At 49.6% G+C, this 16,297-nt stretch overlaps 1 protein-coding gene across 2 annotated transcripts in view; it reads left to right on the top strand.

Moving 5' to 3' along the window:
• The first annotated feature begins 292 nt into the window (after window positions 1-292).
• Window positions 293-16,297, top strand: part of SLC24A3 (solute carrier family 24 member 3) — a 102,753-nt gene continuing 86,748 nt past the window's right edge. The window contains exons 1-2 of one of the 2 annotated variants that reach the window (XM_032443439.1): window positions 293-398; window positions 16,151-16,288. The gene's annotated coding sequence lies outside the window, so the exon portion shown is untranslated. Of the gene's footprint in view, window positions 399-954; window positions 1,041-16,150; window positions 16,289-16,297 lie in introns of those variants that run through there. The other variant, XM_032443440.1, reaches the window with a different exon arrangement.

Raw genomic sequence — 16,297 nt, 5'->3', positions numbered from 1 at the left:
CCTCGGATGCCCCCAGGGGCGCTGTGAATGTCGCTGTCGGGACACCCAGGAGAGGCCCCGAGCGGCTGATCTGATTTCAGGGAAGCCCGGTTCAAGCTCAGGCGCTTTCAGAGCTGCAGACAGATGTGTCACATCGCCTCATTGCCCTTCCTGCACAGCGGGGATGACGGTGCTCGCTCCCAACCGCGGCATGTCCAGAGGCACCGGTCTCCTGATGCACGCCCGGTGCTGAGGTTCCAGCCCAGCCGCTAGGCGTTCACTGTAATTCTGCAGTCATAGTGACGATTTAAAGCCATGGCAGAGGGATGAAAGGTTCGGGGCCGTGCGGGTGGGGCAGGGCTCCGCTCACCCAGCACAGCGTTGGGAGCGGCGTGGCGGAGCGGAACCCGGAACCCCCGGTGAGAATCCCGCACGGTGCGAGCGGGGCGAAGGCATCACGGCGAGGGCTGCCCGCCGGTGGGAGGGGAGGGGCCGCCGGGCTCCCGGCGCGGTGGGGTTTTGTTGTTGTGTAGCCGGAATACCTTAACGGCAGGTAAAGGTGCCCGTCGGACGCGATGCCGGGATCAGCCCCGCGGTAGCGACCGCGGGAAACCCCGGCATCCGTATCGGGTCTCGGCCGCGGGGACGCAGCGGAGAAGCGCGACGTGCCGGCCCCGCGGGGACCCCGCCCGGGGAGCCGGGACAGCCCCGAGCCCTCCGCCGCGGCTCCCCGCCCCGATCCCGCCCAGCAGCCCGCCCCGCGTGTCGGCGGCGGCGGGGAGGGGGGTCGGGGCCGGCCGTGAAGTTTGGGCTCCGCCGTCCCCAGCGCCGTCCCCTCCCCATCCCGCTGGCCGCGCCCGCTGCCCGAGAGCCGCGCAGGGGCGGGCGGGGGCGGCGCTGCGGCGCCCGGCTCGGCGCGGCGCTGAGGAGCGGAGCGGCCGCGATGGGCGCCTCGGCGGCGGCGGCGGCGGAGCGGCGGAGGCGGCGGCGTCGCGGGGAGCTGCTGCGGGGGCAGCTGGGCGCGCTGGCCGCCCTGGCCCTGCTGCTGGCCGGCCGCGGCGGTGAGTGTGCGGCGGGGCCGGGGGCCGCAGCCCTGGGCGAGGTGGGGGAGAGGTTGGGGGGAGGTGGGGGACGGCCGGGCCGCGGCGAGGCCGGGCCGGGGGCCGGGGGGCGGTGCGTGCGGCCGGGGGCGCCCCGGAAAGTTGTCGGGGCTCGGGGGGGGCCCGGCGGAGGGGCCGCGGGTTGCGCCGCGCCGTCCCCACCCCGGGGAGCTCCCCACGTGCCGCCGAGAGCCGGAGAGCCGCCGGCGGAGCGGAGGGGCCGAGCGCCCATCCCCTGCCTCAGCCTCCGGCCGGCTGAGAAAGGAGGGCAGGAGCGAGCGGTCGCTATTTTGCATTGCAAATCTGCGAGCGCCAGCGCAATCCGTGCGAGGCTTGTTTGCGTTTCGGTGCGGGAGAGCCGTACCCCTCCGGGGCTCAGGGTTTGCTTTCTCAACAAACAGCCGTGGCTGAAGGGTTGCGCGGTGTCCAGCATGGTGCGAGGAATGCTCTGATGGCTGGGGAAGAGCGCAAACACGAGCTGGGACTTCGGCACCTTGTGTTACGGAGCGTGGAGATGTTTGGATGGGGCTTAAGTTTGCGGGCTGCGATGCCTTGAAATGGATCGGATTTGCTCCTTTGTTTCTATACGGGCGTTGTGAGAGTTGTGCTTGGTTTTATTTACTGTTTGCTTCTGAAAGTGAGGTTGGGAAAGGTCGGTATCTGCTCCTTGTGAGTAAGCAGAGGTGTCTGCGTGTGCCTACGTACATCATAGAATCATCGTAGAATCATTGAGTCGGAAGGCAGCCCTAAAGGCCATCCATTCCAACGCCCTGCAGTGCACAGGGGCACCCACGGCTCCATCAGTGCTCACACCTAGTCCAGCCTGACGCTGGCTGTATGCAGAGATGGGGCACCACCACCTCTCAGTGCAGCCTGTGCCGCTGCCTCATTGCCCTTATTGCAGCACAGGTGTGACAGCCATAGCTGCCCTCCTAGGGCTGCCAGCTGGAGTCCTGCTCCTGCTAGAGAAGAAGGACCTCTCCAGACCTCTCTGCACACCTTCAGTGCTTGATGTATTTTCTAACTGTATGGCAAAGGTAAAATTCAGGCTCGCCCTAAGCTGAGTGTGGCACATGTTCTTTCGGATGAGCGGTGTGTGTTCCGGCCCGTGCTTTGTTCTTCTCATCACCCTTCCCCCTCCCTGACTGTGTGGCAGGGGTAGCGGGCTCAGCCTCTGCTTCTGGAGCAGCATTCAGAGGAACAAGGCAGTGGTATCCAAAGCAGAGCCAGGTTTGCCTCAACAGCACACAGGGCTGACCTGCAGCTTAAGCTGCTTGTGTCCTTGGTGCTGGTGAGAGCAGTGGCAGCCTGAAGCATTGGGGCTCACAGATCTCACTGTGGCGTGGTGGGACAGGAGCGATTCCAGCTGCTGTGAAGGCTCAGTGCCCAGCTGCCATCCAGCTCAGCAGTCTCAGGTTTGAATCACCCTTTTGAGATGTTTGTTTTTCATGCTCCTGTTTTTCTTGCTCGGTCTCCTTCCCCTCGGTTGCCATCCCTGTGCCAGCTGTGCCATGCCCTGGGTTTGGAGAAGCACAGCTATTGGAGTTGTGGATGAGCTGCTTGCTGAGCTGCCCCTCTTGCACCTACCCACAAGAGATAGGCTGGAGCTCTTTGTGCAGAGCAGGTAACCACAATGAGCTGCTGGTGGAGCTGCCTGCAGTGTGTGGCCCAAAGGGCAGAGCGTGAGGTCTGCTCTCTGTTCTGGTGGCTGCCGTTGCTTCTCTCTGTGACTCAACCTCTTCGTGTCTCATTTGGTCTCTAAAATGCAGCCTTTTCTTTTTAAGCCACTTGGAGATCTCCTAATGCTAAATGATGTGTAATAACAAAGCGCTTAACATTATCGTGTTTATACGAAGGGCATTCCAAAGGGCATTCCAAAATGTATAAAGAGCAAATGAAGAAGAAATTCAAGTTAGCAAAGTTCATCCCAGCAGTACAAATCCAGCTGGGGTGCCTCTTTGCACTCTTGGAGGCAGTGCAGATCCCTGGCTGTGCTCTGACATCAAGGAAGATGTGCTGGTAGATAAGAAATCTCAGTGCGGCTTCCAGTTCTGTGCCCATCTCTGCCATCCTCGCAGGAGTCAAAGTATGAGCTATGCTTATTTGGGGTTTGTATTTTAGTCCACATGCTCGTCGTTCTGACTCCTTACATGTCACCTCTATAGAGAGGTGTCAGTGTGGGAAAAGGTCCTTTATTAAGTGAGACCATCCATCAAACTGTGATGACTTTCTGACTGGGAATCAAGGAACCATGTAGGTTGCTCGCTTCTAACCACTTTGCCTCGAAGGGCATTTCCCTACGTATCTCTTTGCTGCCAAAACAGCATTGAAGAAGCTTGGTGTGACAGATCCTGGTCGTGTAGCTGGGAATGAAGCGCAAACTCCCTGCTTTCATTTGACTGTTTTGGTTTGCTCAAACCAAGAAACCCAAACCAAACTTTAGAGGTCATGCAATGAAAGCACGAGAGCAGTTGTTTTCCTCACCTCTTCAGTGAAGCGGGGACTGCGTGAGAGTAATCCTAGCCTAGATGTAATGCTGTCATCTCTGGACCCCTGGATATGGGAATTTACCCTCATAAACTAAGGAGAGGCGTCAGGCCAGAGTGTGGTATGTGACCTCTTTGGCAGGGAGCTTGTTTGGCCTTGCAGGAAATGACTTGTTCATTTATTTAGTTCTCGTTCAAGGTCCTGCACCAACAGATGACAGGAAAGGAAGGCTCCTATGCAGCCAGTTACAACCCGGGGAGCAGCAGGGCTGGCACGTGGCTGTGTGTGGAAGGAAGACATGGGGGAACATGCTTAACGATGGGCTTGACTTCCAGCATGTCTCAATGCTGGCATGGTAGAGAAGGGTTTATGTGCCTGGCTGATGTTGGGCTTGCTTTAGGGTCTTGCCAAAGCTGTGATTGAGAGGTAAATGCCACCACGACACCTGAAATCACAGGACTGTGGTTCTCAGGATGTGGATGTGGGATGATGAGGAATAGGCGGTTTAGGGCCTTGAGCGGAGTGTGAAGGCAGAAGCTGTTTGGCCTCCCCAGCTGTTCCTAAACAGAGCGAGTGCAAGGCTGACACGGTGAATAGCAGAAAAGCTCAACAACAGCTGTTGTTTCTTCGGTGTCTATAAAGGGAAGGTAGGCTGGGGACTCCATGTATGCCTGTGCTGCTCTGGCTGCAGACAGTCCTGCCCTGTGCTGCTTGCAGCTGCTCTTTCCAGCCTAGGGTATTCTCCTGCAAAATATGCTCAATAAAATGTCTTGCAGGATGGGGGTTTAACAAGCCAGGACTCAATGGAAGAGTCCTTGGGTGGTACTTCTGGTCTGAATGGCCTGGCTGCTGTTAGGGCTGGCCTGTTTGGCTGTTTTTTTCCTCTAAGCCCTTCATTAGTAGATCCCTCCTTCTGTTGATCTTAAATGGCCCTTAATGTTGAGAAGGCTGATGGACTCTGTCCATTTTGGGTCAAAGACTGTCAAAAGGAAGGACTTGATTAGACCCGTCATGTATCTGTCAGAATTTGCTCTATCAGACAGTGTTATCGTGTTCTTCGTATCTGTTGTAGTTTCATGGAGGCATAACTTTTGGAGCAGCTTAGGTATATGGTAGATAGGAGATAGTTGGTCTGTAGCTTCCTGGGGTTCAAGAGGTACATTGGTCAGAAAAGAAAGGTTATGGAGAGTGTGCCCCATCTGATAAATGAGAAGTGGCCCCCCACCATATTCCTAGTAAATCTATGTGGCTGGTCTGCACCAAAGCTGAATTACAGCATCAAAGGGAACTCCTCTGAAAGTGAAACACTAAATGCGTGTGATTTGCACTTTGTGAATGGACTCTTGGTTGACCCTAAAGGGATTAAGATGTCTTACTTCCACCTTCCCATGGGATCATCTCTTCCGTCTTTGAAGAGCTCGTCCTTGTGTCATTTACTGCCAGGGGCACCTTGACTAGGAACTTTGCAGTTAGTCACTTGAAACCCTTAAGGGACACTTGTCTTCCTTTATTTTCTCTCCCAGCAAAGTCGACTTTTTCTCTCCTTGCCTCATCTTCCACAGGTTGTGACTGTTGTAGGAAAAGACTCAGATGTGATTTTGCCAGCTTGGAAATTGATAGCAATGAATGTACCTTGATATAAGATTGGCTGTGGGATGGGACCCCCTGATGATTTAGCTGGGCTTTTTTGGGGTGTGTGGATGCCTCCGTTGCTTTGGCAATGGAGCCAACCAGATCAAAGGAGCATCTGTACCTGCGTGAGACATCAGCTGTGTGCAGCAAATGTGTTCATACCAACCATGGCTGAATTTCAGCTAAACATCCCAATTTAACAATAAAACGAGTACAGTTTCTAAGACATTAAGCTTTTAGGTGAGAAGACTGTGGGAATGGGGAGATTTCTCTGTGTGTTTGTCAGAGTAAGGGAGGAAAGTGAGCAGGATGGGCCACTGCATCCAGCAAGAAGGGAGGGCTGATGAACAGAAACCTGAAGCAACTGGAGAGAACCAGGCTGGACTGAAAGCTGCAGCTTGGTGTGGAATTAATTTGTTTAAACAGAATTAATTCGGTGGCATCCCTGAGACTGGGAGCTCTGCTCTGTGCCTCCTGGGAGAAGTCCTGGGTCTTATTCTTCCGAGGAGAAGGGAGGTGTTGAAGAGGAGTCCAGATGTGGTATCCAGGGAGATGGCTTTGTGGGACAGCACTTGATGGGATTTGGTTTGCCTTATATAGGCATTTTTCACTGACAGGGACTGTTAAAGAGATGGGACTGAATGTCATCTGCTTAAAAGCTTTGCGTGTGGGAAGCAGTTGGTCCCCAAGTCCTGCCTGGGACCTGGAAAGCACTTACAGACCCTGAAGAGCAGGGAGAAGGACGTGTCTGCTGTCCTGCCTGCTGCCCATCCTCTTGCTCAGCTTAGCAGGCAGCTCTGCCGCAGGTGCTGCGTTGGTGAATGCGAATGTATGCATAGAGAAGGGCATATACCTTACACAGAAGAAAAACACTTGTTATGCACATGGGAGTGTCAGGAACCATTTGGAGGCACGGATTTAGTTGTTTTGAAACATTCCTTCGCAGAGCTGTGAACTGAACAGCTGTGCTAAGTGGCTGAGATTCACAGTCTGGTCTGACCTTTCTATACCTCCAGTAGTGTGTGCGGTACTTTGGACAATGGCCATGTTTGTGTGTCCATAGGCAGTTAGGCCCTGATCCAGGAGGCGAGTGCTTAACTTGCAGCATGTGAAGTAATGCGACTGACTTCAAGTAGGCTGGTATGGATGTAAGGTTAACCAGATCCTTGCTCACTCACGGCCTTTTTGCAGGAAATAAGACAAGTCGGCATAGCTTCAAATTATAAAGCAGGGAAACTGGGAGATAGCACTAAGATCACCCAGTCCAACCCCAGCACAATCACTGCCCACGTCCCTCAGTGCCACATCCCCACGGCTCTGGGACACCTCCATGGACGGTGACCCCACCACTCCTGTGCAGCTGTGCCACTGCATCACCGCTCTATGGAGAAGGAATTATTCCTTATATCCAATCTGAAGTGTGGTATATCTTGTCTTTCATGGTGGTGGAAGAAGAGAAGGGCATGTGTTTGTGCAGTGCTGAGCGTGCTCTTCTAAAAAAACTATGGGATGTTAAGCCTCATCCTTAGTGTTTGCTTCTGCAGCAGGCATCACCTATTAAATAAGAACTGCAAACAAATGTTAATAGCTCAGTTGTGAAAGAGCCTGCTTAACTCTGGGAAAAGAATCTTTTTGATATGCAAGCCAAAAACACGCTAACCGAACTACAAACAACTGCAAGCTCTGCTGGTAAAATCATTCTCATAGACAGATAGATTCAGCTGCTTTTTTTTTCTTTCCCCTAAGATGGCCAGAATATATTGCAACATAAAGCAGAGGCAAAAACGAGCCTTACATGGACATTCCTTTTCTCTTGTGAGAGGACCAGCCCTCCAGTTCTTAGTGCGTTTCATTGCAGTAGTTGATTTTCAGTTCTCCGGCTCCCAGAGAAGAATGGGACAGAAATAAACTTGTTTGAAATGAACGCTGCATGCACCAACAGTTTGTTTTAAGGGTAAGGAGAACACAAGCTGTTCCAATTGACGGTACACAAAATGGAGTGTACTCAGAGGTTCACAGTGTTTGATTTCTATTGTTAAAGAGTCGGTGTGTGTGATGTACAACCCCACAGGGCAGTGGCAAACAGAATTGCTAAGTGCTTCTGTGCTCAATAAGACCAGGCGGTGTAGGAGCTGGTGAGGCTTCTGGCCACAATCCTACCTGAGTGTGCTGTGTTTCCTTCTGGAGTAATGGTGCTGCTGCTGAGCTCTGTACTGAGGGCACTGCGCAGCGGAAGGTCAGTGGTGGAGCTGCACAAAGTCTTTCCATGTGGCTGTTGGGCAGCTGGTTGGACTTGACGTAGCCAACATATGGTGCCATGGTTAATGTTTTTCAGCTGAATGCAGGTTGTGTCTTAGTTCTCTTTGGGCAGAGGCCATCCTGCCATACTGGCTTCTGCTGAGGATCTCACAAGCCCTGTTGTCAAAACTGAGCTAAAAAGACCCTTATTCCAAAGGCCTTCTGACCAAAGGAAATGGCACATATAGCTTGCTGCTAGTATGCTTCTTTCAAGAGCTTATTCAAGAGCTTAAATGAGTTGTGCTCACAGCATATAGCATTGCTTGCTATGGATTCCTTCTCAGCATCGTAGCAGGGGAGGGAGAAAAAGGAGAGATAATACTTAAAGAAAGAAAAGCTAATTTTACTACTGACTGCAAAGTAAAATAAATGGATTTATTCTTGTGAGGAATCAAAGGAGGCGACAAATCAAATGTGTTTAGAAGTGGGGGGTGTTTTCCAAGAACGTAACTAAGTAACAGAGAAGCCCTTTTAAATCAAAAAGCATTCTGAAGGGAGGTTGCAGGAGGACTGTGTTGGTATCGATCACTGCTGGCATTCTTGCTGTTGAGACAGTTGTTATACTTTCCAGCTCTTTCCAACATTGATGTGTTAGAGGAGGGAGGCGTATGGACTCAGTAGGAGGGTTTGAAGAGGAGAAGAAGATGAGAGGCTCATCATCTCCTGATGGAGCAGGGCCCTGCTTGCCATGGCCTGGGGAGAGATGGATTTGAATGGTGAACTGTTCAGTGGATAAAGAATTGGTTGGGTTGCTGTAGCCAGAAGGTTGTGGTCAGTGTCTCTGTGTCCAGGTGGAGCACGGTGAGAAGCAGTGTCCCCCAGGGGTCTGTGGTGGGACTGGTGCTCTTCAACGTCTTCATCAGTGACACTGATGCTGAGGTTGCACTTGAGCCCATCGAGTTTGCTGATAACAGTAAGCTGTGTCATGTGGTTGACATGTTAGAAGGAAGGGATACAATCCAGAGGAACCTCAACAAACTCAGAAGGTGGACCCATGCGAACCTAATGAGGTTCAGCGTAGCAAAGCATAAGGTTTTGCACCTGGGTTGGGATAATCCCAGATACATATACTGACTGGGAGAACACCTGGGGTGCAGCCCTGTGAGGAAGAATCTGGGGGTTCTGGTGGATGAAAAACTGAACATGAGCCAGCAGTGTGCTCCTGCAGCTCAGAAAGCCAGTGGTATCCTGGGCTCCATCAGCAGAAGGGTGGCCAGCAGGAACAGGAGGTGATTGTCCCTCTCTGCTCTGCCCTTTTGAGGTCCCATCTAAAGGACTGTGTCCAGGTCTGGGGCCCCTCAACACAGAGAAGATGTAGAGCTGTTGAAGGTTCAGTAGAGGGCTGCTAAAATGCTCAGAGGGCTGGACGAGTGGAATTGGCTCTAAACTAAAAGAAGGGAGATGTAGATTAGATGTTAGGGGAAAATGCTTCACTCAGAGGTTGGTGAGGCCCTGGCAGTGCTGCCCAGAGAGCTGTGGGTGCCCTATCCCTGGGGGTGCCCAAGGCCAGGTTGGATGGGCCCTGGGCAGCCTGAGCTGGTGGGGGGCTGCCAGCCCATGGCTGGGGTTGGAGCCGGGGTGGCTTCAAGATCCCTTCCAACTCAAGGCATTCTGTGAGCTATGATAAGGCATGAATGCGCCACAGAGGAAAGTCTGTCTTCTGTTTCTTACCACAAGGAGTTGTGCCGTAATAACTGGTGCTTTTTTGACTTTATTTAGATTGTGTTTTCCTGAGTTTTCCAGACTTAGGAGCTCCTTGTGATGAAAAGCACAGGACCAAACATCAGGGCTGTGTCAGGTATTTGGCGTTCCTGTGCAGCAGAGGAGCTCCCTTCTGTGCTTGTGGTGATGAGAGGCAAGTTAGAAGAGAAATTCAAGATGATTTGGTAATAATGATGAAACTTGAAAGGGGAAAAAAATACCAGTCACCACCTATTGCTATATGCTAAAATAAAATTGCTTAAGGATTTTGAGTCATCTAATATAGCAGGCTGTAATAGAAAACTACCGGCGGTTTTGTTTTTAAAGCCTTGAAAAATAAGGTTATTTCTCACAACTGCCACAGGTCCTTTCTTTCATCTTAGTGGGAAAGTGATGTCATTGAAAAGGGAAGTGTGCTGTGTGAATTGCACTGCCCGGCCCTTGCAGTACCAGCTTTAGTTGCAGGTTTCCAAGGCTGAGCCGTGTATCCCAGCGCTGTTGGGATAACGAGACTGAGGTCTGTTAGGAACTGGAGCCTCAAATGGTTTAAATTGACTTTGGTGGCACAGTGCCAGCTGACACCAGCTGAGAATCCGGCCAGAACAACTTGTCCAAGGTCACCTCATGCAGCAAAGCAGTGGATTCAGATTCTCCAGTCTGCAGAATCTCACTTCAGGGTGAGTAAGGAATGCGTTCTGCTTCTTGAAGGGTCCTGCGGTTCTTAAAGCCTTATAAAGACAGGAGTGTGTTAAAGCTTTCATTCGGGTGTGATGTAAAGCATCTCCTTTTCATACCAGGATCTGTGGTTAAAATTAGAAACTTCTTGTGTTTTGTTTTTTTTTTCCCCTCTAGCGTTATTTATTTCCCTACAAATACTGTGGAAAGTTCCTAGTTTCAGGTATGAAAGTGACCTTAATGGTACCAAGCAGAGCAAGCTGGACAGTCGCTATATTCTCCCTGCCCCCCTTTACAAGGACCAGAGTACACACCCTCCTAATAGCTAATAGCTAATATCCCTGTGCTAAGGTGAGGCTGAGCTTTACAGCCAGATTTGCCTGTAGGAATGCTGTCTGTTGGAGGAGGAAAGGGACAACCTGAGATAGCTCAGTGGTGACACCTGTTGACTGGGAGAATGGCTGTACCGGTGGTTTGAGGTTGGGAGGACCGTAGGAGGCAGGAATAACATGGTGTTTTGGTGTGATAAGCCTTGGCTTGTATCAGCAGTATGAAAGAGGATGCAGGACACTGAATTTTATTAGAGGAACCTGATGAAGCTGCATTAGGACAAATCCTTGTCCTTTGAGACAGATGAAGCAGGAGATGGTGTCCCTCACCACTAAACCGTGTAAGACCATCTTACTGGGAAAAGCAAGGCTTCTTGTAGTGCTATTGTCTAAACTCAGCCTTCTTTACCCCAAGTTAGTAAGCTCTTCCCCTGGGGATCCAAATCTGTCTTTCCTCCCTTGTGAGCTATGGGTTGACTGTGGTAGCCTTCATGGAAGGGGTTGAATGGAGAAGGCACAAGCTCTGCACCTATCTCACTGCATTAGGAAGTAATGATGAGCTAGGAAGGAGGCAAAAGGTATTCCTAGATCCTCAGCAGATGTTGCTTTGATTCCGAGGGTCTCATCCTTTGATTGACAACCAATAGATCCAGATAAAGCCAGGAAAACACGAGTGCCTTCCTGGGGGTTGTCTCCCATGAAGCTGTCTCTTTGTGGCCCTGATTTTTCTGTGAGGAGTGGGGTTAATGTGGAGGACCCTGTGTGCTTGCAGGCTCTGCAGTCGCCTGCCATTCACCCTGCTATCCTTTAAAACTGAGATGCTCAGTTTTGATTTTAAAGATGCCTTTAAAGGGTCTTTAACTGTCCCTTCTCAGCTCTGCTCATTGTTACAGACAGCTATGGCTTCTGTCGTGCCATTTTGTCCCTCTCTTTCCTGATTACCAGATGTATTTCTAGATATGTTTACTTCTAATAAATATAAGAAAGAGATGTCCCGGGGCTTCTGTGTACATTTGTCTGTAATTAAGGTAGAATTAATTGCTTGAAATTGTTTTTAAGGGACTCTTATGAGATCAGCAGACAGGAGCATGGGATAAAATGTATAATGAATACATTACGTTATAAATAATGGACACAGCCAGTGCACAGGCATCCCTGAAAGGTAATAGCTCTTTCAATATTTAATTAAGTGGGAACCATAGGGAAAACTCTGTATGTCACTAAGGTAATTTTCAGCCTGGCTTAGTGACACATAGATCACTCTGAATGAGTGCAGAAACCGACATGCAGCTGGGACCCTATGTAGGGAGATATTTGTTGGCTGGAGAGTGGGTTGGATGGGAGGGGGTATCACTGAGGGCTGGTCAAAGAGGAGGTGCTGATGGCAGTGGAAAGTAGTGCTTTGCTGCTGTTTCTTTCATCAGTTGCTGGTTTAGCAGTGGCACTTCTGTTTTTTTTTGGCGTTTCCCATCTCCTCCTCACTCATTTCATTATGTTCTTCTCCAGCTTTTACACTGTTCTGCAATTTTACCCCTGCCAATGCAGCAGGTCGTTAAACTGAGAGGCCTCACTGCAAGGTCTGAGTGGTTTGTGATGGTTGCCAAAGCCCACTGTGCCTTCCTGTGCATCTCTTGAGGCCCCTCTGTGCTGTTTCCTGCTTTGTACTTCATTATCTGGCTATCAGTGAGGTTTCCTGAGTTTCATGTCTTAGAGAGAGGGCTCTTGAAGAACAAGACCAGGCTCAGTATTGTATGACAGAGGTTATTATGAGAACCGGTGTATTCTCTAGGGTTGAGACCTCATCTCCAAGTTGGGAAGAGCCTGGTGTGATTCCTTCGGTCTACAGGCAGTAAATAACTACGGTTAAACAAATAACCGTTCCCCAGTTCTGTAGTGTAGTTGCAGAGAAGCCCAAGGGGAAAGGTGCAGTAAGGAAAATGAAGGGGAGAAATGGTCTTATTTGCTGCGAAAGATACATTTGTATTGAAATGAGGCACAAAAGCTCCCTTTTCATTCCTGTTTGTTTATGCAGATAGGGCTGCAAAGGTGAGAAAATAGACCCTACACCCTGTCATATGGGCTTGGAATACAACTGGTTTTCCACTGTGTTTAGAAGATATATCTCCTCCAGGGAATTACACTCTTGCTGTGTGACATTGTCCAAGTGAGAACAGCGAGCCTCTCAGTTACTGCTTTTTCAGCCATATAAAGCTTTGATTTCCCGATTCAAGCAGCCACACCGTCTTGGAGCCATATAAAAAGTAGCACTTTAAGTGGTGAAAAATCAGTTTTAGGTTATTTCTTTTAAAATTCATGATTGCTGATGTTTCCTTGCTACCTGTCCTGCGTAAAGAAAACTCTGATTGAGTGACTTCATCAATACAGTCATTGGGAATGACCTATGTGACTTGCGGTGTAACCACTTATAAAGTCACTTCAGTTAAATGTATTACTGCTGCTATTCTTGCCCTTTGATTCTTTGCTTCTTACTCTGAAGGACCTTTTCTTCTGGTTTCACTGAGCTTTGGATGAAGCCCAGGTTTTGGACAATGCTCCGGGAAGATTTGGGGCAGTGCTTGTGTATTGCCGGCAGTGGGGAAAGCTGGTAAATGGAGTTGAGGAGGTGCCCAACACAAGGGAGAGGATCTGAATCAGGGGAGAAATTATAGGGAGATGTAAAAAGTGATAGTTTTGGGGTTGTCTTTCTTCTAGCCAGACAGATAAACATAGAAATAAAGCTTTGAAATCAGATGGAAGGAGCCGGCTGCTCTTCAAAGCCAGGTGTAGTTGTTTTCTTGTTGCTTTTTCCCCAAGGATGCTTTATTTATGGTCTCTGCTGCTGCTGATTCTGAAAGGAAAACGTCTCCCAAATCAGAGTGCAAAGAAAGACAATCCATTTCTGAAATGCTTATGCAACCCTGTGCTCAGATTACCCTGTGAAAACCCGTGGTGGATCTGGTTGCTGTAGGAGAAACCTGGGGCTGTGGGCTGGGTGGGTGTTCACCTGCTCCCCCACTAACACTGCACCTGGTTTGTCGTGTGGAACTTGGGCTTGGATGCTCCAGATCTTCTCTTCCCCAGGAATATTTCCCTGTCCTACTCACTGTAGGGAAGTTTTCAGGGAGAGGGAGATAATTCAGCTGCTTCAAAATCAAAAACAAAAAAACAACCCTCTGAAAACCGAAACCGCCACCATCAAAACAATAGATAAAAGGGACAGACGAGAGGAGGGAGGGCAAACCTAGTCCAGAAAAGCTGTGCTGTTTTTGGCTTCAGCCAGCAGGATCTAGCAGTTTGCATAGAAAGTAGTTTATTGTCAGCAAGAGACGAGGATAACTGCCAACAATGCAAAGCCATTGGCAGCAAGGCATTATGCTTCGGAAAGGCCTGGGTGACAGATCTATCCCTTTGTCTGGCTGCTGGGCCAGCCTTTGCATAGCCAGCCCTGAGCTGGGCGAGCTCATTGCTTACAGCAGCTTCGTCCAAGGAGGGCTTTCCATGACTTTGTTAAACCTCAAGACCCCGATTCATCCCCCTTATGTTCTCCTAACTTCATTTCTTCTCTTAAAATCATTAAGGTTAGAAAAGATGTTCACCTTTCTTGCAGTGAGGGCCCAGCATTGAGCGCAGCACTTGAGGTGCGGCCTCACCAGTGCCAGTGCAGAGGGACAGTCATCTCCCTGTATTTTATTTCCCTCTTTATAGGGTTTATATATATAATATCATCTATTTTTAAAGACTCAGATGATAAGCCCACCATGCCATGGCCAGGTTCATGTAATGCCCTCATCTTAGTAATGGGGTTGGGGACTTTTAATCCTCACCACTGAGGTCCAGCTGCATTTCTGACTTGCTGAGGTTCCTGCAGCTTGATGCTGAAAACTGTGAGATCAGTGTGTGACTGAGGAACACCAGAGTGCTGTGTAGCATTATGAAATAGTACTCTTCCTGCTGAAAAGTGCAGGTTAGGATGTGCTTAGCTGTGTTCCCGCAGTGCCCAAAGTTGTAAACTGCAGCCAGGGCCATCTGGAATAGCATCAGGAACTCATGAGCTCCCACATGGAGTTTTGGGTCACACGCAGAGAGTTTTCAGAACTTTTGGGCACCTCGACCAGTTCTTTCCACTCTGTTTCATTGTTACAAGTAGGGCAGATCGGTGATGTTGCTGTGTTGTCACAGGGCTGCCACCCGGGCTTGGCAGCTACAGGGGTTCGCAGCAAACAAACACAAAAGCACTTGCTGTCTTATTTAAAGAGACAGGACTGTTGGCTTTCTGTTTCTAACGTTTGTCCTTGGAAAGAAGAATTTTGCTTACTCTGTGCTGTTGTCACAGTCCTTCTGCAGAATATCAGATTTTTCTTTGCATTTTGCTGACTGGGATTTAGCATATATTGAAGTCAATGGATCAGGCTTGTGTTTGGTGGAGCTGGGGCTCAGACCCCGCCTAAAGACTCAAGTCAACATAAGTTCTGCCTTAGGACAGGTAAATAAAAGGTTGTGGTATACAGTCTTTGAAGAAAGCATCTCATTTCACCCACGCCTTTTATTTCCTCTTGCTCTATTGAGCTCTATTGAGCCTATAGAGGAGAGGTGACTAAGGCAAGGTTTTGAGGTTGGTAAGGTGCAAGTACTGCTGTGATACAGCCTCTAGAAAGCTGTTCAGGTCTGGGAGGAAGCAGAAGAGGTTTCTGCTGGAACTTCTGTGTTGCTGCAGCCCTTGTGGGTTCTCCCTCTTGCTTTCCTTCCCTGCAGCAATGTGCAGCAGAGCTCTGACCGCTTGGAGAAGAGCCTCTGTGCTTGGAAAAACAGCAACTATGTGGAACTGAAACTGCTTAGCTTGATTACCAGAGAGCGTGTTTATTACTGAGGAAGATGCCTGATGTTGTGTTATTGTGAGTGCTTGTTTTGAGAAACTCAGTCCACTTCTATCATTAACTTGCAGCTCTCACCCACACTCGCAGGTTAAACAAACAGTATCAAGGTGCAGACTTCTTTATTTTACTCATTAATTTATTTTTGCTTGGGAAACAAGTTTCTTAAAGCTGCCTGTGCAACTGTCATTCTCCGCCTTATTCTTCTTATTTTTTCCCTCACTTGTATTTAAAACTATTGGATGCACAGAGCTGACATAGGAGCATGTGCTTTTGGCTAAGCAGGCAGACATGACATCTAAGTCCGAGCAGCACTGTGCCAAGAATGCCATGGAAAACAGCCAGCTGTTTTTGTTGACATTGCTAAAACGGAGTTTCACTTTGCAGCACCGATGCAAAGCCAGAGAGGGGAGTAAAGGAGTAAAGCAAGCAACAGATAAGAAGTAATGAGATGAAGTAATTGCGTGTTACGTGTACTGATATCCACAGTCATTCTGTGCCTTGTAAGCCTGGCAGCAAAACACAGGGTTCAGTGTTTGGCTGGAGCCAATTGATCAGTTTGGGTCATGAAGCTGCTCCAGAATGCATGTAGTTTGATACGCTGTGCTACGGGTGACTTTAGGTTTACTGAGCAGAAACACTTTTTGCTACCCAGCAAGTCAACTTTTAGGTCTGTTGCTTGATATCAGCCATGATAGAGAGTAAGGTCAGACTCTCTGCTGTGGGTTGCTCTGTCTGAAGTCACGAGGAACTGCTTGCTCTGAGGGGACATAGCTTTCCTAACACCTACAGAGCACATTATTGATTCACAAAGAAGCCTGCTTGACTTCTGTGTCAAGCATTGCATCTCTTAGGCCTCATTCGGCAGCAGGCTTGATTGCAATCGTAAGCAGAAGTGGCTTTGGTGCTGTCATGCCCAAAACTGCACGCAGTACTCAAGGTGAGGCCACACCAGTGTGGTTTAGAGTGGGACAGTCGCTTCCTTTCCACGGCATACAGGTGCTTTAAGCATTCAGGAAAAAGATCACAAGTTGCTTTTCTGGTACAGTCTCACATATCTACTGTTCTTTTGCTTTAGGTTACGATGCTTTGAGCTATTCTGTGGAAAATGATGGCAAGTGGAGTGGGAGACAGCTACTGCAAGCAAATGAGGACAACACGACGGATGTCCCAGGGGACAGGGGGAAGCTGTATGTCAGAAATTGCACTGAACCAGGTAGGAATG

Source organism: Coturnix japonica, chromosome 3 (assembly GCF_001577835.2).
Source record: "Coturnix japonica isolate 7356 chromosome 3, Coturnix japonica 2.1, whole genome shotgun sequence".
Lineage (NCBI taxonomy): Eukaryota > Metazoa > Chordata > Aves > Galliformes > Phasianidae > Coturnix > Coturnix japonica.
This window is presented reverse-complemented; position numbering and strand designations above follow the sequence as displayed.